Source organism: Typopeltis vanoorti, chromosome 10 (assembly GCF_054136105.1).
Source record: "Typopeltis vanoorti isolate ZY-2024b chromosome 10, IOZ_Tvanoo_1.0, whole genome shotgun sequence".
NCBI classification, from domain to species: domain Eukaryota; kingdom Metazoa; phylum Arthropoda; class Arachnida; order Uropygi; family Thelyphonidae; genus Typopeltis; species Typopeltis vanoorti.
The window spans coordinates 41,157,661-41,179,882 of record NC_143558.1 but is presented as its reverse complement, the minus strand read 5'-3'; the positions used below and the strand labels follow the sequence as shown (position 1 = coordinate 41,179,882).

At 36.3% G+C, this 22,222-nt stretch overlaps 1 protein-coding gene across 4 annotated transcripts in view; it reads right to left on the bottom strand.

Annotated features, from left to right (window-relative positions):
• LOC150102363 (uncharacterized) overlaps positions 1–9,385 on the bottom strand; it is a 445,051-nt gene extending 435,666 nt beyond the window's left edge. For 3 of the 4 annotated variants that reach the window (XM_090398787.1, XM_090398791.1, XM_090398789.1), the window contains exon 1: positions 9,069–9,357. The gene's annotated coding sequence lies outside the window, so the exon portion shown is untranslated. Of the gene's footprint in view, positions 1–9,068 lie in introns of all 4 variants that reach the window. The other variant, XM_090398788.1, reaches the window with a different exon arrangement.
• Positions 9,386–22,222: the final 12,837 nt, after the last annotated feature.

Sequence of the window (22,222 nt, the reverse complement as noted above, 5' to 3'; positions counted from 1 at the left end):
AATTCACTTAGCATCCTGTTTCAGTCTCAATCAAAGCAACAGATAACTGCAATGGGTATCTGCTGTACTGCTATTGTAGAGTTATGGCTAATCTTTAAGGTCATGGAACTGATCTCAATAATTAAAATACTACTTACAATATAGTAACTGATGACAATTTCCAAACTATAGCGAGCCATTTTCTAACCAATAAGAGATGATACTAGAAGTTCACTTGCTTTTGTCAGCCATGGATTTAACATTGGTCAAAAGTCAAATGAATGGAAGCATTACCCATATACAATACACTGTAGATTTCTAATATTTAACATCACACAAAATACCAATGCAAATAAAAACAAAAATACAAACATATATAGAGTATAATACTTTATGGCAGTGAAACATGGACAATGGGAACAGGAGATATTAGAAGACTGGAGGCATTTGAAATTTGGTGTTGGAGACGAATGCAAAAGATAAAATGGACAGACATAGAATAACAAGAAGAGACAGATGGATTGGAACATACCTTATGACATGAAAGTCTGACTAAAAGAATAATAGAAGACAAAATCAAAGGAAAAAGAGAAAAACCAAAGAAAAGATACTTTGATCAAATAAAACATTATTGGCATTAGTGAAACATGGCTGACTGTAGATCATATAGCTAGTGAGATTGAATGCGATGGGTATAGTGTGTTCAGGAATGACAGGGAGAATAAAATGGGAGGAGGAGTATTGCTGATGATAGCTGATGAGCTGCAGCCAAGGAAAATAGAAGTTGAATTGCAGGATAGAAAAAAAGAGCACATTTGAGGCCATCTGGTGTGAGATTGTGGCTAGCAGAACAAAATATACAATTGGGTGCTGCTATAGACCAGGTGATGGAAAAGATGGTGGAGATAGTATGCACAAGCGAATAGAACAAATGAGTGGAAGGAGGGTAATTATTATGGGAGATTTCAACTATGGTAGCATTGATGGGAGTGAGGAGAAGACACACAGGAGGAAGGAATAGGATTTTATACGGTTATTAAGGGATAACTATCTGCGACAGCAGGTAATGGAAAATACTAGAGGTCAGAGTGCTTGACCTGACCTAGTAATTGCATCTGAGGATTTGGCTGTAACTAATATGACCACATTGCCAACAATTGGTGACAGTGATCATAGGGTCTTGACTTGGGAGGTGGCTCAAGATGTGGAATTCACAATTAAGACAGGGTACATGTGGAATTATTGGGCTGGCAAGTATGACAAGCTTAGGCATTTGATTGGTTCAGTGCCATGGAATGTACAACTGCAAGGGCTAGAAGTTGATAGTGCATGGGAGTCGATTAAGAAGTGTTTGCATGAAGCAATGGCTGACTGTATATCTAGAGTCCGAATAATAAATCAAGTAGGGGTTAAATGGATGAATAACACCATTAAGCTTGAGCTGCAAAAAAAAGAAACAACTATGGAGGGAATTTAAGGAGAAAGGTGACCGGCAGGCACATGAACGGTATAAAGCGCAGGCCAGAAGGGTAATGAGCGTGGTAAGAAAAGCAAAAAAGGATTAAAGAACACTGGCCATGCAGGCTAAAGAGAATACTAACAGTTTTTTAGATATGTTGCAAGTAAAAGAAAAAATGTATATAGCAGAATGATTTTAAAGAATGCCGATGGTAGGGAGGTAACCGAATCAGTTGATATAGTTGAGTTACTGAGAGAGCACTTTGCAAGAATATATCATCCAGGTGGTGACATTGCGGAAATGAATGAACCAATAGATTATACGGGAATTGTGGTGAATGAAATGGAGGTGAGTAGTCTATTGCAAAACCTCAATGTCAATACATCTGTGGGATTGGATGGTATACCAGCTCGTGTCATAATTGAAGCGGCTAAAAAATTGTTCAGTACCCTTGACCATTTTGTTTAATTTGAGTCTCGGGTCTGGGTTAGTCCTGAGAGGATGGAAAGAGGGGAAAATAGTTCCACTGCATAAAGGAGGTTCCAAGACTGCTGTTGTAAATTACCGAACGATTAGCATATCAGGAATCGTTGTCAAAGTCTTGGAGAAATTAGTCAAGAAAAGCATACAGGATTGGATAGATGAAAATGGGATATTGTATGAGGGACAACATGGTTTTGTGAAGGGTAGATCATGCCTCGATAACTTGCTCACGTTTTATAACACAGTGAAGGCTGAAGTGGATAAGGGTAATGGGTTTACAGTGATTCTACTGGACCTTGCCAAGGCCTTTGACCACATGGAACTCTAATCAGTAAACTGGAGCATATGGGGATGGATATAGGTTTGGAAATGGATAGGAGGGTGGTTGATGGAGAGATACCAGAGAGCGGTTTATTCAGGAGTTGAGTCCAAAAGACAGCTTGTGACTAGTGGTGTGCCGCATGGTTCTGTTATTGGACCACTACTTTTCAATTTATTCATCAATGATATAGGAAAGGATCTGAGAGAAAGTGTTCACTTGTTTGCTGATGAAGCAAAGTTGGGTAGAGCAATTGTGAATGCACAGGATGTCAAAATTTTGCAGGATGATTTGGATAGTTTGGAGGACTGGGCTAGGGAAAATGGATGTCAATTTAATGTGGCAAAGTGTAATGTTCTGCATTTTGGGGTGAAAAGATTAGCAGCAATATATCACATTGGTGGAACCGTACTCCAGGAGATTGACGAGGCCAGGGATTTGGGGGTTTCGGTGGATAGGGAATTGAAGTTTAGGGGAACATTGCAAAAGTGGCTAAATCAGCTCATCTAATCACTTGGCTTCTGAAAAATACCTTAAGAAGCAGAGACAAACAAGTTGCTGTTCCTCTATATTGAGCCTTGATAAGACTCCATCTAGACTACTGTGCCCAGATATGGGCACCAGGGTTTCTTCTTGATGGAGAGGAAGTGGAGAGGATCCAGAGACGAGTGACCAAGATGATAGCAGGTCTGTGGAATGAACCTTACAAGAACAGGTTGAAGATTTGTGGGTTGTAAAAATTGGTCGATAGGTGGAAAAGGGGGTGATATGATTGAGACATTCAAATTACTGAAGGGTTTCTATAAGATTAATCCAGAAGATATTTTTGAGAACAGGACTGGTGGTGAGAGGACTAGGGGCCATACATGGAAGCTGGGCAAGAATGTGGTTAGTGGGGTGTTAGAGCTAGTTTTTTTACTTGGAGAGTGGTGAATGAGTGGAATAAGCTGCCAGCATCTGTTGTGGGTGCAATGACCGTGCATGAGTTCAAGGCGAGGTATGATAGATACTGTGTGAATGTCGAATAGTTGTTCTTGACATGATGTTAGGGCCTCCCTCGATGAGTCTGTCGACTCCTTGGAGTTGCCCATAATAATAATAATTAGAGAACTAAATTTTTTGATTCCTAAGGTGTAATTTATAATATTTATTAATATTATTATTATGTGACACCTCCAAGGAGTCCAAAGACTCATCGAGGGAGAGTACCTACTCTACAACCAGGGGTGCGCCAGCCATATGTGCAATGTGTGTGACTCACACAGGCACCAGGATAGTAAAGGCACGAAAGATTTGGTATGATATTATAAATAAAGTGAATTTTGTCAGCAAAATACTGCAGTCTTCATATATAAATCTCCAACTTGCTTTAGATGCATTGAATGATCTAAATCAATTTTTAAATTATTATAAGTCTGATGAAACTTTCAAAGAAATTGTAGAAAGCTCAAAATTAATTGGAGCAAAATACAGAATCCGCAACCAAATGACGCAGATTCTGTATTTTGTAGTAGTAGACCACTAAGGCAACACAATTTGATTACGAACATGAAAATATAACAGATCCTAAAATTTCATTTAAACTCTGCATAATATATCAAACATTACAATCTTTGCAAGAAAGATTTACTTTATTACAAGAATATATGAATTCATTTCGGTTTTTGTATTTGTTAAGTACTTCACAAAATAATGAATATTTATTATCTTGTTGTAAAAAGTTACGACAAAAATTAACACACAAGAATCATTCAGACATTGATGCAGACGATTTATGCGAAGAAATTTTACACTGTCAACCATTTATTTCTATTTTTAAAAACGATATATATCAGATAATTCAGTATATTTATTCAAACGACTTAATCACAGTTTATCCAAACTTTAAAATTGCTCTTCGCATTCTTTTGTCATTACCGATATCTGTAGCATCTGCAGAACGGTCTTTTTCTAAACTTAAAATTATTAAAAGCTACTTGTGCTCCACAATGGTACAAGACAGGCTTTCAAATCTTGCCATTATATCAATAGTCAGATATTTTGGAGCAACTCGATATACATGATATTATTCGAGAATTTTCATTAATGAAAACTAGAAAAGTGATTTTTCTTTCTGTTTAAATATTTATTTAACTATTTCTTTACCCAATAATGTTTAATATGTTCCTATTTTATATATTTATTTAATTTATTTTTTCCCAATTATTTTCGTTGTTTTTGTACCCTTCTTGTATTTATTTTTGTAATTTCTGCTTTTTGTTCAATAAACTTATAATTAATATTTCATATTTCATTTTTACTCACTGATACGTTTTTATAAAGTGATTTTTTATTGTGGCGAGGGGTACAGGGGCACCAACTAAGTTTTGCACACAGGCACCGGACACTACTGGCGCACCCGTGTCCACAACTCTGTCTCCACCGCTCAATTCACCAATTACAGTGAACCGCATCATCTACACCAATGCCACCTACTGCCACCACTAATATTTTCACAGACAATCACAAAATCAATGTCCATGGAAGGATTTGAACCCACGGCCTTTCGGCTGGAGAGTGGATACGCTAACCACTTATATTCATTCTGGTAATTTTACTCTATGTATGGCAAGATTTGTCAAATGAAAAAGAGGAGTATAGTGTACTCTCCACAAAACTGCTAACTGACTTTGAAATTAAATGGATGTTATACATCAGGGCTTGACAAATGAACTCAGCTATGGAGAGTAGATTTTGCTAGCTGGCAAGTAGCTGCAGAATGAACAATATAGAATATTTTTTATTAAATAAAAATAAATAACCTCTCCAACCATGCTACAGCACTATTATTGTGTGAAACTCCTGACTTATTGAGTCATTAAAATACTGGATGATCTTGGGTTAGTAAATTCTCTACATGGTTTTGCATAATTTGTCGACACCTATTCATACAGAGAATGGAAAGAGAACAAAGAACAGAGCCATGTAGAATCACATAATTAGTTGCCAAGTTTGAGAATAAATGTCCACTGATCAAAGAACAAACTAGCAAACACAGTAGCAAAAACCAGAAGAGAAATCCTATGATGACAACTTATGTCATAGGCCTTTGTGCCCAAACACGATCAAGTGGATTAGAGACAATTTGCGATAAACTTTATCAGGACATGTCATTAAAATACTGGGTGATCTTGGGTGAGTAAATTTTCTGTATCGTTTTGCATAACTTGCACTATTAATCATTTTGTGGAACTCCTGTCTCTATTGAGAACACCATACTGATTACTGAAGACCTAAAGTGACTTGAAACAGGGCAACATTGCGTCACAAACTGTCTGGACACCAACTGTACTGATTTCAAAACATCATACTGCTAGTTTAGTGTCTTGGCTAATTTTTCTGAATCCCACTCAAATTAAATCAAATGTGATTGACAAACAAGATCCTCAGTTGTTCAACAATATTGGAATCATTATCATAATCAATTTCCTGATATGTACAACTCAAGGAGGAGTACCGAATACTATGACAGTACTGCACACAATTAAGTTTACTTACTACTGATGTCCTGTCAACAATTTCTTCACATTTTTTTTTTTTTTAAATATTTTTTGGAATATTAGCACCCCAATATTGTTTGATTTTTATCTGTCTTCTAGGCCAGTACTTCCCAAACTTCTGGATGTCAGGGCCCACTTTGGAAAAATTAAAATATTTCACGGCCACCACCGACAAAAAAAATCGTAATATAGACATATATTATTATAATATTTATTGTATTTATATTCAATACAAAACATACACAGCGAATATTGCAAAAATCAAATGCAAATATTACATCTTTAGTGTCTTACATACACATTTGACATGGCATGTTATCTCATATTTTTATATAGATAGATATATTGTTATTGTACATTTGCAGTATAAACACATGAAATGTAAAACGATTAGTAATAAAGAAAGAATTAAAAATATAAAATAAGCTTAATAACAATTTAATATGATGGATGTTTCAATACTGCTACACAAAAAGTCAATATCAAGTGAAATATTTGGAACTGCAATTCTTTGATTTCTGCTTTGAAATGAAACTTATATGAATAAGCATATATTTATTAATATTTATTAAGCGCCAAAATACACAGGAAGCAAAATTTATGAAGCATCACCAATGTGTGATTTTTTTTCCCATTAAAATATAAAAAATAACAGAAAAGAAATAATAAATAATAAAAATTAAATATGTTTCTTTTAAGATAAAAAAAAATCTACTTAGTTTTCAAACATTTTCAATTTGTTTTCATTACTTCACGGCCCCCAAGGGGGACGCAGCCCAATGTTCGGGAAGCGCTGTTCTAAGGCACTTCTGACTACATCAATCTACCTAGATCTTGGTCCTCCAGGTCCTTTTCCGGCAATCTTCATATCAAACACCAGTTCTGCAAGCCTTTCCTTTTCCATTCTGTTTAAGTGCATACCACCTCAGATTAGCTCTGCTCACACATTTTGGAATGATAACAATACCAAGTTCCTTACTTATCGTTATTTTTAATATGTGATATTTTATTGACTAACCAAATTTTTTCAGAATTCTCATATCTGTGATCTCTAGTCTTTGATCAGGTGTTCTATTTCTAATTCAACTCTCATATCCATAAGTTAAAACTGGTTTCAACACTGTTGTTACATTGCTAGTTTAGTGTTTGGCAATTTCTCTTATTCAATAAAATTTATTAACTGACTTCCTGCCATATCAGCTTTGCTTACTGTTGTTATTTCAATGCTGAATTTATCATTTGCTGAAATATTTTACTTGTTCTATATATAAGTTCTCCATTTTCCATGTTCTTTCCTATTTTCACAGTTCTGGTCTTTTTAGTGCTAATTTCATGCAAGCCCGTTACAGATGTTATTCTGTTTACTTAAAAAATCCTTAAGACTTGCAGAGTCCAAGAGACGATCACTGGAACTTCATACAATGAAGTTTGCTCTTTAGTGAGTGGATCAGGATTGCTAGTTTGAAGTATGATTTGACTATGATCTGAAGGTTATGTTTATTTAATACTTTAGCTAGTTCAAACAATCCTATCAACATGAATTTCGTACATCATGGCTAATCAGAATCTTATCAATAGAATAATTTTGAGGTCTCCATTTATTTTTTTTAAATCTAGTATATCAATAAAAGTTGCTTTTATAAATTTTCAGAAAAAGAAGAATGCTTGCTCTATGTAGTTTTTGAATTCTGCATTTTATTCCGACTGAAATGGCATGCAATATAGTACTGCAGTAAACTCTGAATCCCACTGTATCATAACTATTTTCTGGTACTAGCAGATTTTCATTTTCCAGTGTGTAAGGCCATACTTGAAGTGACTTGAAACAGTGCAATGTTGGATCTCTACAGCAGATTTCCTTACACAAACTGTACTAACATACTCATGGATTTACTTTAATGGAGTATCATATACCTATAAACGTTGCAATTTAAAATTGCAACACATTTTCTGAGCTGTGCATTGTACTTAATCAAATGGAGTATTTCATGAAGTTGCACACAGCAAGAAAATTAATTACAAATAGATAGTTATAATTATTCAAAACTCATCAGTACACACAAATACAAAATAAAATAAAATACATGCTTGTGAAAAGTTTTTTACCTTGGGTATAATATGTTAAAGATACCAAGTAATTTTATAACCTTGGTTTTAATCCTTTTTCCCAAGTAAGCAAACAGACAAGTAAGTCAAGTTTGCACCTGAATGTGGTTCTAGACTTATGGTGGTGGTGCAACACCAAGGCAACTTGTGGTAAAGAGGGATTAAGTTCTGATCACTTTCCTTAGTATTTCTCACAAATGTAAAACACATCACTTAGGAGATGTATGATGTTATACATTATGGGTGGGGGTCACGGAAATACTAAGGAAAGTGATCAGAACTTAATCCATCTTTACCACGAGTTGCCTTGGTGTTGTACCACCACCACAAGTCTTGAACCATGTTCAGGCGAACTTGACTTACTTGTCTGTTTGCTAACTTGGGAAAAAGGATTAAAACCATGGTTATAAAATTACTTGGTATCTTTAACAAAATGCATGCTTGTTATGTAAAATAAAGTTCAAATAACTTTAAAAATGTGTATCAAAATGCCATTTGAATAATTAAAAAAACCCAATTATTATTATACATTCTAGTTAAAGGCAACTACTACACAACTGTAAAATCTCGAATGAAAACTACGCTTGCTGAAAGTTTGGTGATTAATGAATACTGCAGATGTGGGAGTGGCTGGGGGGATATGCAAATTTAGTGGACATAATTGCGTTATCGTTAAGGAAAATTAATTCATTTACGCGCTTACAAAATCCCCAATAGGTGTTAATTATTTGTAAGTTGCGACATAAGTTTACGGGTTTTTCTCTCCTCTGAAATCAATTTAGTGTTTCCACAAATAAAATTTTCCTGGCATCTAAAACATCCCGCAGTAAGTAAAATTACAAATGTGATTCCACTCAACTGCTGCATATGATACACTAACTTTTTTTTTTTTAATTACCTTTAATCCTAATTTACCTCAATACAATATTTTTCGGGTTATATTTAAACAGAAATTTCTGAATTAACACTCTAACATTAAGATAACGATCGTGGTAATTCAGGATCGTCATCATAAAGGCCATAAATTATCATCATCTCCTCTTCCCCCCCCCCTTTTTAATTCCATAAAAATATGATAATCTTAAACTCGTTTCTTCAATGAAACTTCCTGTAAATAAAGCGAAACATGTAAACTTATACAACGCAAAAAGATACAAACATGGATTAGCGAAATAGCCGATACCTTACTTGACAGGAATCTCAGCTATCCTGATATCGAAAAATCCTCAGCTCGCTCTTAACTACTTCTACCACAGATATACCAGTAAACATCTGAGCCCGCAGATGCCGCCAGATGAGTATTTCGTTTCAAAAGTAACAGTAGCAGAAATCTGGCTGCACATAGTAAGATACTATGATAAACGAAATTAAGAATAGTTAAACAAACGAATCATAACAGATAACAATAAAAACTCACGTGTATAAATTTCTCACACCAACTGCATTACAACTTATCTTTCTGTAATAACAAACTACACTTAATGATGTAATATGATTGAAACAGCAATATCTGAAGAACAGTGACACACTGCTTTGGAAACAGGAACCACATTTAATTATATTGGTTGTATTTATTTGCTTATATATGTATTAGTGTATGTGAAAAATGGAAGGCATATTTTTTATACACTGTCTTGTTCCGAAATTTTTCAAAAATTTTATTACTGATATATCTGGAGATATGGAGACATATCAAAGTACTTTGATATCTCTCAATGAAAGGGGATGCATAAGAAGTCGGGATTCGCAGAAATTATTTCAAGCACCTGGTTGGTGAAGAAAAAGTGTTGTTAGAAAATACAAATGTCATGAAATTACAAATACTGTATTAAGAAAATAGTATGTATATAATACGTGTATAATAAACGCGCCAACACCTTGTATTTGTTTTAACTCTGCAAAGGAATGTTCTGTGTAGCCCAGTGGAGGTGGTGCTTGCGTCCTCTGCTTAGGCAAGTGAGTTTTTTCTCCCGAGTTTTTCGTCTCCAAAACTCAATAAAATCGACCGCAGAACCCATATTATTTCACACAGCAACATATCCTGTTAGGATCGGATACGGAGAGATGGCAGAACTTGTTTGCCCGTTTCTTCATCTGTTGCTACTCATAATCACTGAAAGTCATGGGTTACACCATTAGTGATAGTCATTAGAGATTGAATGGTCCATTCATTCTCCAGAAGCTAGATAGGGTTAAAAGACCGCGCCTACTCCCAATAAGGGATAAACGGCATTAAGCTAATAGTTCAGCTGACTCTCCAAAGGGAGCAGGCAAAGCTTTATTACTAATTAACTTTTTGAAGACTGGTAATGAAGCCAATTATATAGCTGGTCTAAGCCCAGTTATTTGTACTAGTGAATGAATGAAAGTCTATTACATCTGTTCAACAAAAGGAGACCAGTGAAAAACAAACCGGAATATATATTTTTAAACAACACACAAACGTGTACTGGAGCAAGTGTTACAATCGCCGAAATCCAGTCAACGTTGAACAAAGGTAAAACTTGGAATATCTAGGCGGTCGCAACAGAGAATCCTTAAGGAACTGGGTGCTTTTTGTACGTCATTCAGGTGGATCAATGTTTAATAACAACGAATTACGCTGCACAGATTTCGGAAATACTGTGCACGCCTGTTGGCCAACAGTTCCATAACGAGGGCGTGGCGAAAGAGGCGTCCACCACGGGCGCAACTAGTTTTGGAGGCACAAAACGTAAAAATGTAAAAAATAAAAATAAATAGATATAAAAGTCCGCTATTTTATATTGCATTTTTAAATTTCGGCATTACGCCGCTTTCGACACACAACTTCCAACACACTGCAATTCATTTTGATGGGGTTAATAGTAAGTATTTAACATATTACATTTAGTAAAATTTCACTTGTTACATTTAAATTTTTCAAAATTTTTGTCATATTTGGGTTAGGGGGGACGCAAGTTAGACACTTGCCACGGGCACTTCATACCATCGTTACTGTATTACTGGCCAATGTCTATGAGTGTGTTCGTCTCTCCACCATAATATCTGGGTTCTTGGATAAAGAGAATTTTCATCTAAGTGGTCATGTAAAGGGACGAACTAAGAGGTTTCTTGATTTCTCAAGACCTGAATTTGTCCAACAAGTACCTCTGTAAAATCTCTCATGATACGTAACTATGTTACTTGTCATGTTAAATTTTACATTTTTTTAAGAGGAATGTACTTAGAGAAATATTAATAACTTAATTGAGCCTCTGCTAAAATAATGCGGCTCATGACGTCATCATGAAACGCTGTTAATTCATGTCTATTCAGTAAGTCGAATTCCAAGAACTGACATGAATATGCGAACGTCAAAAGACGCGTGAAGTATGGCGTCATCATGTCAGAAGCGCAGTACATGACCATATATGAAAAGTTCGAGAAACGCGCGCATGTGTACAACGGAAGTCCGGGTGTATATAAGGCAAGACGTCCAGAAGAAAGGCGAGGAATGTGAATGAATAGGACTTTGGACGTGATCGGACGTATTATTTTAGACTGTGCCTGATTGAATTTCATATAAGGTTTTTCGGGACTCTCACATAGCACTGGCGCTGACACAGTTCGAAACCTACTGTCTCCTCCTCTGCATGAAATATACACGTGGTCTGATGGCGGTGTACGCCCCACCCGCAAAGAGAACCAGTGGTGGATTAATGGTACTTTAGGGGGGTAGGTTTTCGCTCTGTGGCCAAGTGAGTTCTTAACACTCCTTTTCCCTGTTATTAGGGCATCATAAACTCTAACACAGGGCCCCCACATCCTGAAGCAGGTCCCTAGGCCAGGATTTTTGGCAGGCCCCTACTTGTTGCTGAGGTTAAGGAGAACACATTGCTATACAGGGTTGAGGATCAATTAGTTTAAATGATAACACAAAAGCTTAGCCATATCATTTTCGTTGCACAAAATTGCTATGGGTTTAAGTCGTTCTTGGCTATATCTAATATACCTAAGAAACTCCCATTATGAACATCTCCAATCTTCGCGTTCTCTCCTTGAAATGCTAAACCTCTGGATGATAAAAAATAACGGTACATCTACAATCCATTGCAGAAGTGCTCTCCACTTATTTGTTTCATATTGAATTTGTAGTTGTAAGTCTTTATCGATTCTATCCTTTCAATGACTGCAAAAGGGATTTCCAAGCCAGATATTGTTTTCTGTATTCGGCACTATTTTCGTGAAGGGGCAACATACCATACAACTTTTTCCAATGCTTATTTCTAGGCGAAAATCCTTCTTGGGCTAAAGTGCTTAAGTTTTTGTTATTAGAGTCTTTATTATCTTTATTTAGAAAATCTTTATTGCCTACCATGTCGTAGACATGGTAAACAATAAAGATTTTCTTTAGATACGCACAGACGTTTCTCTTGGAAAATGTTCTCTTGTTCTTTCATCTTTCATTTTCGTATAGAGCAAAAAATCTTGAAATTTCATACCATTAAGATCTCTTGACAATTCCTTATAAATCTTTTGGAATTCTTGAAAGCTGATAGTTCGTACAGTCTCTTGTCGCATATTGTTTGAGATTACTCTAAGCCAAATACTAGGGTCATCATATTTTATATCAGATTTTTGAACAGGGCCTGCAACTGAAGCATCAACTGTATCATATTCTTCCATAGTCACTCCTCCTGCAGGTTTTTCACTTGCGACCTTTTCTTACGTTACAAGAGGTTCAGATGTAACAGTCGCTTGACTTTTGACTGGTTTATGAGTTTCGATTTGACACTGATATTCTGTTTGGATTTCAATGTCACAAACAGTATCATCACCTTCACCATGATCAGTGCTGGAAACTATGCCCTTTTTATTATTATTATTATTATTATTATTATTATTATTATTATTATTATTATTATTATTATTATTATTATTATTATTATTATTATTATTATTATTATTACGGGAGACTCCAGGGATCGAGGAAGGCCCTAAACATCATGTAGACACAACTATTCGACATTCTCACAGTATCTATCATACCATGCCTTGAACTTATTCACTGTCATAGCACCCACAACAGACTCTGGCAGTTTATTCAACTCATTTGCCACTCTAAAAGTAAAGAACCCAGCTCTAATACCCTTGCTAACCACACTCTTTCCCAGCTTCAGTAGATGTCCCCTGGTTCTCCCACCACCAGTCCTGATCTCAAAAATATCCTCTGAATTAATAATTCTGAGGATATTTTTATAGGAGTATAGATATTTTCTATAATCCTATAGAAACTCTTCAGCAATTTGAATATCTCAATCATATCTCCCCTTTTCCGCCTATCAACCAATTTCTGCAACCCACAAATCTTCAACCTGTTCTCATAAGGTTCATTCAATAGACCTGCTATCATCTTGATCACTTGCCTCTGGATCCTCTCCACCTCCTCCCCATGAAGAAGAAACCTTGTTGACCAAATCTGGGCACAGTAGTCGAGATGAGGTCTTATCAAGGCTTGGTACAGAGGAACAATAACTTGCTTGTCTCTGCCGTCAAAGTATTTTTCAGCAACCAAGTGATTTGATTTGTTGATTTAGCCACTTTTGCAATGTTCCCCCTAAACCTCATCTCCCTATCCACCAACACACCCAAGTCCCTGGCCTCATCGATATGGCGTACAGTTCCACCAATGTGGTATACTGCTGCTAATCTTTTCACCCCAAATGCATGACCTTACACTTTGCTACATTAAATTAACATCCATTCTCCTTAGTCCAGAACTTCAATCTATCCAAATCATCCTGCAAGATTTTGACATCTTCTGCATTCACTATTGCCCTACCTAACTTTGCATCATCAGCGAAAAAATGAACCGTACCTCTCAGATCCTTCCCTATATCGTTAATGAACAAATTAAACAGCAGTGATCCTTGAACAGAACCCTGCGGCATACCACTAGTTACAGGCCGTCTTTTGGATTCTCCTCCTAAATAAACTACTCTCTGATATCTCTCCATCAACCACACACCTATCCATCTCACCAACACTATATCCATTCCCATGTGTTGCAGTTTACGGATTAGAATTCCATGTGGTATCCTGTTCAAAGGCCTTAGCTAGGTCCAGAATTATCACTGTATTATTCCCTTGACTACTTTCAGAAGTAGTTAAGGAAAAGTTCAGAAGAAAGTTCAGAAGCATAACCATAAGTCTGAAAAGTTGGATAATGGGTTGGAAAAGATTGCAAATTCTAGTAGTCCCTCTCAGCACATATTCGTTCTTATTTTATAAAGTTTCTTTTTGTCTTTTCTTAGTCTCACTTAACTGGACTACCCAACAAGACGCCTCCCCCTAATTTCGGGCCTCCAGGCCAGAGCCCTGTCAGCCCTACTCTTGTAGGGCCATGATCTAACATATATTGTTTTGCTTGTAGACACCCATGTGTGTCTATTGGATTTGTCAGTGGACCCTCCAAAAGTCCACAGGATTATCTAGGGACATCAGAGTGTTCTTTGACAGTATACGGTGTGCAATAATGGAGAACGTAAAAGACATTAAGGACACCATTCACAATTTAAACAAAGAATTGACACTTGAACTTCTTAAACTCACCTGAAAGAAATTTGAGATAGAATATCCTGGCTGTCTGAATTTCTTCACTCAGGTTAATGACACAGAAGAAGATGATGTGGACACTGAAGGGGACTTCACACCTGTTCCACCTCCAAAGACTCCCCGACAGTACGATTATTCGCAGGAGGAACAATCATATAAAAGACATAGAACATCTGAAGATGATATGAAGAGGATGTAGCAACACATAATACCCAAGTTACTCAAAATTGAAAAGAAATGGTCCCTCCAGTTATCTCCGAGTTATTTCAGTTATTTCTCTTTATGTCCGAGATAAAGAGAAATCGATCTCAGTCTCAAGGCCGCTAGGAGAACAAAACATCAACTTTTCCAGGGCAAGAAATACTGATGAGAGTGTAAAGATTCATCCTACTACTGTTTCAGATTATCCAAGATGACGAAAATGCTGGACAACTCCAAATTGCTCTTCCATACCTTCGCACTAGCAAGCGAGAAAAATCTTAAAGTGGTGCTTAGAGGGGTTGCTGAGAACATCACAATTTATGATATCACTCCTGCCCTTATCAGTCAAGGACTGACCCCCAATCAAAGTCAGCAAGATGATGAGATCTGATAACAGGGCAATGCCATTGGTGTTAGACAAATTCGGCAACACCCAGAAAAGGATATATGAAGTGACAGAAATTGCAGTCTCAAAATTACAACCTAGCCTCTAAGGAAGAAGATATCGGCAGGGCAATGTTACAGATGCTCAAAAATCGGGCGCACCCAAAAGCTGTGCAGAGCTGCCTACAGATATCTGAAATATGGAGAGGGACACCAGACCAACATTTACACCAAGCCAAGATCCGCACCTGCCTGTTGTGCTAACTGTAGAGGACCACATCCCGCTAATTACAAGGGGTGCTTTTTCCACCCAAAAAATCGTGGGTCAGCAAGAGTGAACCATGCTCCACCAAACAATGACACCATAAGCAACCAAGCAGTTCGTCTTCCTGATCGAAATACCTCACATTCAACGGCACAGGAAGGCACTCGACCTTATGTCCAAAACATATGCAGAGGCAGCACGAACTCAGATTCCATCACCTCAAGAGCAAACAAGCACCAAACTAACATCAGCTCTAACCGCTTCACTTGCCACAATTCTGCATGAATTCAGCAAACCCTGCACCTCACCATCTTCCAGAAAGAGATTTTATCTAGAAACCCAATTCATATTCACAGCTGTTTATAATGTTTAAAAACAAACCAAACTCCCTCCTGTGTATAGCACGGAATGCTAATGGCTTGACAAATAAAATTCTTGAGCTGCAAGAATTCGCAAACATATACAATCTGGCATAATCTTGATCAGCGAATCCCAGCTTACACCATCAAAAAAACCCAAGACTAAGAGGTTGTCTTCTGTATAAGACAGGCAGACTGAACTCTAGTGGTGGAGGCACAGTCATTTTTATTAAAAATTATTCAAACCACAATGTTTTAACCAACCCTCAAACTTTAAACCTTGAAGTGACAGGTGGAGGTGCACACAAACAACGCAGGTAAACTTACAATATATGCAGCGTACATTACTCCCAGCATTCCACTATTTACATCAGATTTAGACTCCATCCTCTGCTCCATGGATTTCATAATTATAGCAGGAGACCTCAACTCCAAACATACAGCTTCGTTCAGTTTGTCAATCAACTCCAAAGGCCTGTCACTCAACTCATCAACAGTAGCTGGACTTAATGAGCCCACCCACTACAGTCCATCAGGAAGTTCTGTTATACTAGACATAGTTATCCTCAGGAACATTAGATATCAGTATCAGCTGCAGACATTAGAAGAGCTTACTTCAGATCATAATCACATCCTGCTCAAGCTAGGTACTCAGATCAGTTCTCTCCTCAACATTTTTTATAGCATGGGATAAGCTCTGACAGGTTTTACTAGATCACATCGGCCCAACTCCTGTCATTCGCAAAAAAGAAGACATAGACTTAACTGTAAGCAACCTAACTGGACAAATCAACACAGCAATAACATCAGTTACACAAACCAATGTCTTCTACACGTTCAGTCGGATTACGGAAGAGATAATGGACCTAATTAGGGCTAAAAACAAAGACAGAAAGCAATAAAGAACTAGACCCTGCAGGAAAACACAACCTTAAATAATTTGAACAACGAGTTCAAGGTTGGAGAAGCTCTCCAGAAACAGCAATTCCCAATCTAAACTTACGGAAATCAAACCAGAAGATAACTCAATGTGGAAATTTCTAAAATCTCTTCGTACCAAAAGACAACCCCTTTCCCCCTATGAAGACTAAACTTGGAATTGCACATTCAGATGAAGAAAAAGTAGAAGCCCCAAATTGACAATCTGGAAAATCAATGCAGCCCATGTTACGAAAACTTAAATATTAATCTCATTTATAAAGTTCATTGTCAAGTCAGAAAAGCCTTAAGACAGCCTAAGGATGATTCAGAAATCATCACCCCCCCTCCACTACTCCAACAGAAATAATCAATATTATATCCCAATTGAAGAATAAAAAGGCTCCTGGTTCTGACGGCATCACCAATTGAATAAAAAAATTACTCCCGAGGAAGGCCATAATTCAGCTAGTCAATATAACCAATTCTATATTAAGGTTCTAGTACTTTCCCACAGCTTAGAAAACTGCTGACATCATCCCTCTGAAAAAGTCTGATAACGACCCACATCTCATTCTTTCCTGCTTCAGTAAAGTAACTGAAAAAATTATCTTAAAAAGGCTACAACCAGCAGTGGACAAACATAAAATAATTCCAAATAAGCAATTTGGTTTTCGCAAAGCCCACAACACAGTGCAGCAAATTCTCTGATTAACAGATCACATTACCCATGGTTTTAACTGGCATCTTCACTCTGCTGCTGTGTTCTTGGATGTTGCCAAGGCCTTTCACAAAGTCTGACATCAAGGCCGTATCTTCAAACTTCTTGAAAACAACATCCCAATTAAGCTAGTGAAACTTATTTTCTCATACCTTAGAGAAAGATACATCCATGTAAAACTTAACGGAATTGTTTCATCAAGGCACAAAATTCTAGCTGGAGTACTCAAGACTCTCTACTGGCCTCAATATTGTTCACAACTTATGTATCAGACATCAATCTAAATTCAAGAACAACCATTACGGCTCTTTAGGACGACGACGCTGCTATTCTGACAAGGTCGCTCAGCCCTTGCCTGGCAAACACTAGACTCCAAGTTCTCTAGAATAAAGGTCTGCTTTAAAGAAGACATCTTGCTCTCTAGTGAAAAGATCCCATGGCAATCAGAGATCAAATATCTTGGGATACAACTGGATAAGAAACTCCTTTTTAACAAGCACATCAATCTCATTGGCTCAAAGACATCCAAAGTCATAGCTCAGCTCTACCCGATGATCAACCGCAAGAGCAAACTGAACTTACAAAATAAATTACTACTTTACCAGATGGTCATACGACCAGTTATTACCTACGCCTCACGAGCATGAAGTCACACTTCATGATTGATCAAACATTTCAAAACTACAAATAATCCAGAATAAGTGCCTAAAGATGATTCTAGATGCCCTGTAGTTTATCAGAAATTCACAGATTCATCGAGAAACCGGCATTCCATACATGTCCTTCCTTCTTCGTGATCTCGTGGAAAACTTCTTCAAGTCAAATTCACATTCAAACCTGCTCATGGTACCAGCTGTCAATTACAATGAAACAGAGTACTACAAATACAAAAGACCGAAGGCTATTCTACTCCCAGCTGATCCTAAGTAACACACTTGCCCCCAGAGGGCGAGTTTAAATGCTCACAAAACTCCCTTTCCCAAATATTTTCCATTACAGACAAAGGGGAATATGAAAAGCATTTGTGCTTCACCCATCCTGACAGTAGCGTTATGCGTAGAAAGGCGGGAGCCTCAGGATTTTCATCTTCTCTTACCTCGATCCGCCGTCGATAATCTAAAGAGAAGCGTCGTAGGCTTCTACATGAATCCGCCGCATTAAGGGTCTTATAGGGCATGGAATAATCGATTTTCATCTTCTCTTACCTCGGTCCGCCGTCGATAATCTAAAGAGATGCGTCGTAGGATTCACCATGAGTCCTCCACCTGGATCCGCCACCACGTGAGATCCACTGTCGGGAATTGAAAGGAAATCGCTGTACATTGCCGCCGTCTTATAGGGCATGGAATAATCAGTGACTGGGACAAGAAAGAAATTTGGCGGAAAATCAAGAACGAGCAGCAGAAAGATAGAACAAAAGTGAGCACTTACTGTGATTCATGTAAAAGACAGTGCTGAACAAGAATTGTAAGTAGCTACGTGTATATATGTGATAATTCCGATCAAGAGTGTATATTAAGTGAGTCTGTTTATGGTTACAATAAGGAAATATAAAATGATATTGAATTAAGGTTAGTAGTATGGGGGTCACTAGTGACAAGATCAAGATCAACATACGATAAGGAATCGTGACGTGATTGGTTGATGACGTCATTGTGTGTGACGTCACGGGTATGGAATGTTTGGAATTTCCTTGTGGGCATATGTGTCAATGGCTTCAGTTGTTGTGTTTTGGTTCGCGTATGGCATTATGGGTGATGGTAGAGATAAGGATTCGAGTTGTGATTGGTGGTGCACTAGTGACAAGATGAAGATCAAGATAAGATAAGGAATCGTGACGTTGGTGTGTGTTGTTATGAGCTGTAGATAAGTGACGTCATTTGTTAGTTGTAAATAAGTGATGCTATTGTTTAGAATGGGAAGGATGATTTTAGTGGTTAAGGAATCGTATCGTGATTGGTGGATATTTCTGACAAGATGAAGATCAAGATAAGGTAAGGAATCGTGACGTGAATGTTTGTTGTTGTTATTGAGTTTGGAATGATAATTTAATTTAATTATATGCTATGTCACTTAAACATACAGTTTTTTTTTCCTTCTATAGATGGTTGTACTAATTTTCAAATACATTTTGGGGTAATTCTTTACTGTTGAAGGGTGGTAATTCTTAGAGTATGTCGTGATGGCGGGTGTGATTAGGTTTTCTGAATAATTTAATTATATATACTAATGTAACTCAAACACACTTTTTTTTCCCATAGTTCATCCATAGTTTCTTCTATATTCATATTATAATCAAGTTCATATTTTATTCATAATTCATCCGAATATTTTGATTTGTCTAAAGTACGATCTTAAAGTTCAATAAATAATTTTTTTCTTCTATAGATGGTTGTACTAATTTTCCAATACATTTTGGGTATTTCTTTCCTGTTAAAGTGTGGGAATTCTTAGAGAAAGTCGTAATGGCTGTCGTGTTTCGAGTTTTTCTGAATAATTAATTATGTACTGGTGTCCCTTAAACACACACACATACACATTAGACAAAAAAATCGCTAATGTATCCATGTTGATACTCTAATATATACCCTATGATTAGAATTACGCTTACCAAAAACATACGAGCAGTTGTTATGTTTAAGTTAAAAAAGTACTTCAGCTTTCCAGATGACTCTTCTAAATACGAATATTCCAAAGTAGTTGAATTTTATATCCACAACACAACACAAACACAAAAATCACAAAGAATGAAATTTCTGTAAATACTGTAACCTGAACTAGTTAAGTACTTCGTCCTTTAGATTACAGACCATAGATGCTGGGGTTTCGTCCTTTGCAATATCCCCAAGCGAGCGGTTTTCTTCAAAGAGGTCTTTCATGAAGCTGACATGAGTCACATCCGTAAATTGTGGTATTGTTCAAAAGGTAGCATTTCCTCAAGTTTAGATATTTCTCAAACACTTACATATGACTAAGGGATTAGTATTCACATGTTTGGATGACACACATTCTAAATTATTCATTCTTCATTACCGTTGGCATTTATGGTGTAGTAAATTAATGCTTAGATTTAATTTAAATTAGATTACTATCCGATTGGTTCTCTGTATTAATTCTTTCGCACTGTTGCCCAAGCTTGGTGGGAAAGTCTATGCGCCGTTTTGTTTAGGGTAAGTGTTATTTCCGGTTTCGAATTCCGATTGCTGTTAGAGTATGGAATTCTGAAATTATTATTTTTTTTTTCAAATTGATTGGATATTTTCTGTATTTTACTTTTAAAGGTCATATTCTAACAGAATAACTGAGCAAAATTAATTCTGAATATTTCAAATTGTTGATTATTAATATGTATTCACAGAACACAAGCACAAGTCTGAAAATGCAGTTCACTTTTTCATTATAGGTTACTGTGGCTAACATATATTCACACCACAAAACACACAAAACATAGGAGTTGAAAGCTATTTCTGTAAATAACCAGAAAAGCTAGTTGACTACTTAATTTAGATTACTATCCGATTCTTTCCCACTGTTGCCCAAGCTTGGTGGGAAAGTCTATGCGCCGTTTTGTTTAGAGTAATTGTTATTTCCGGTTTCGAATTCCGATTGCTGTTAGAGTATGGAATTCTGACAAGTGAAATTATTATTATTTTTTTTTTTCAAATTGATTCGTTATTTTCTGTATTTTACTTTTAAAAATCATATTCTAACAGAATAACTGAGCAGAATTAATATATATATAAGGTGTATGTGAATTTATTTTCCAACACTGTATATTTCTCATTAAGTCTTATCTTAAAGATATGTCACTTATCCGGTCGCCATTTGTTGTACGTAGGTGAGAAATCGTGTGTTTTGGTTCGAACTGTTTGTTTCCGTTGGGAAATTACCAATATAACTGTTAATTTTACCTTCGATTCCTTGTGCTTTTAACCTATTTCTGTAAGTGGAATTTATTTATTTTATTTATTTTTTTCTTTAGCATTAGTAAATTTTAAGTAACTGATATGAGACAAACAAGGTTTTGAACTCTCCGCAGCGTTTTTCTACAGTAATCTTTTTAAGAGTTTTTGTAACGTGTCGTTGATTTTAAATATCTAATGGCTCTGTAAAATAACCAAACTCTAACAGTATTGTGACTTTTCAGGTGAAATCTTCACCACTAAAATTCTAGCTATTAATTTAATACCCAATTATTCCTTTTGCTTCCAAGATTTGTCAGTTTCTTGAAATATTTGGGGGCGTGCATGAACAAATAAGACTTTTAATTCAATGAATCAAAAAAAAATTCTCTGGTTACTTTGTGGCATGAAATTTCAGAAGGAAAAAAGAAGAAAAAAAAATCTTATCCTACTTCTTAAAGTTGTATATAACACATCAACAACACCCAAGTGTTCATTTAAATTTTCATATTTTATTTGAATAAAATATTTTTTACAAATTGTATTAACTGAATCTAACAATACAGAAAATAAATAAATTGAAAAATACATCAAAGGTTCTTCCATGTGTGGAATTGCCATCGTATGGTTTTGACAATGTGACTCTCATCTGAAAGTTAATTTTTCATTTGGTGAACGTTGGGAATTTATTACTGTAGTAAAATTAAGGGTTGCATATTTATATTTTCGAATCCAATACATATACTTCTGAGAATTATTAAAAGCACAGAATCTTTCGTTATGTTTCCAAAAGCATTTAAAAGTACACGTTATGTTTTCACGTTTCGGGCATCCAATTTCATTTAAATCAAGAACAGGCCTCCCTATTAACATCGTTAATATTTTTGATTTTTCTCTTCCTTTGTCAAGTAATATATGATATTTCCATGTTGATTCTATCATCCAATTTCTTAGTTTGTCCAAAGATAGTGAACCAATTTCCCACTTCAGCTGATGGTTATTTTATTAACC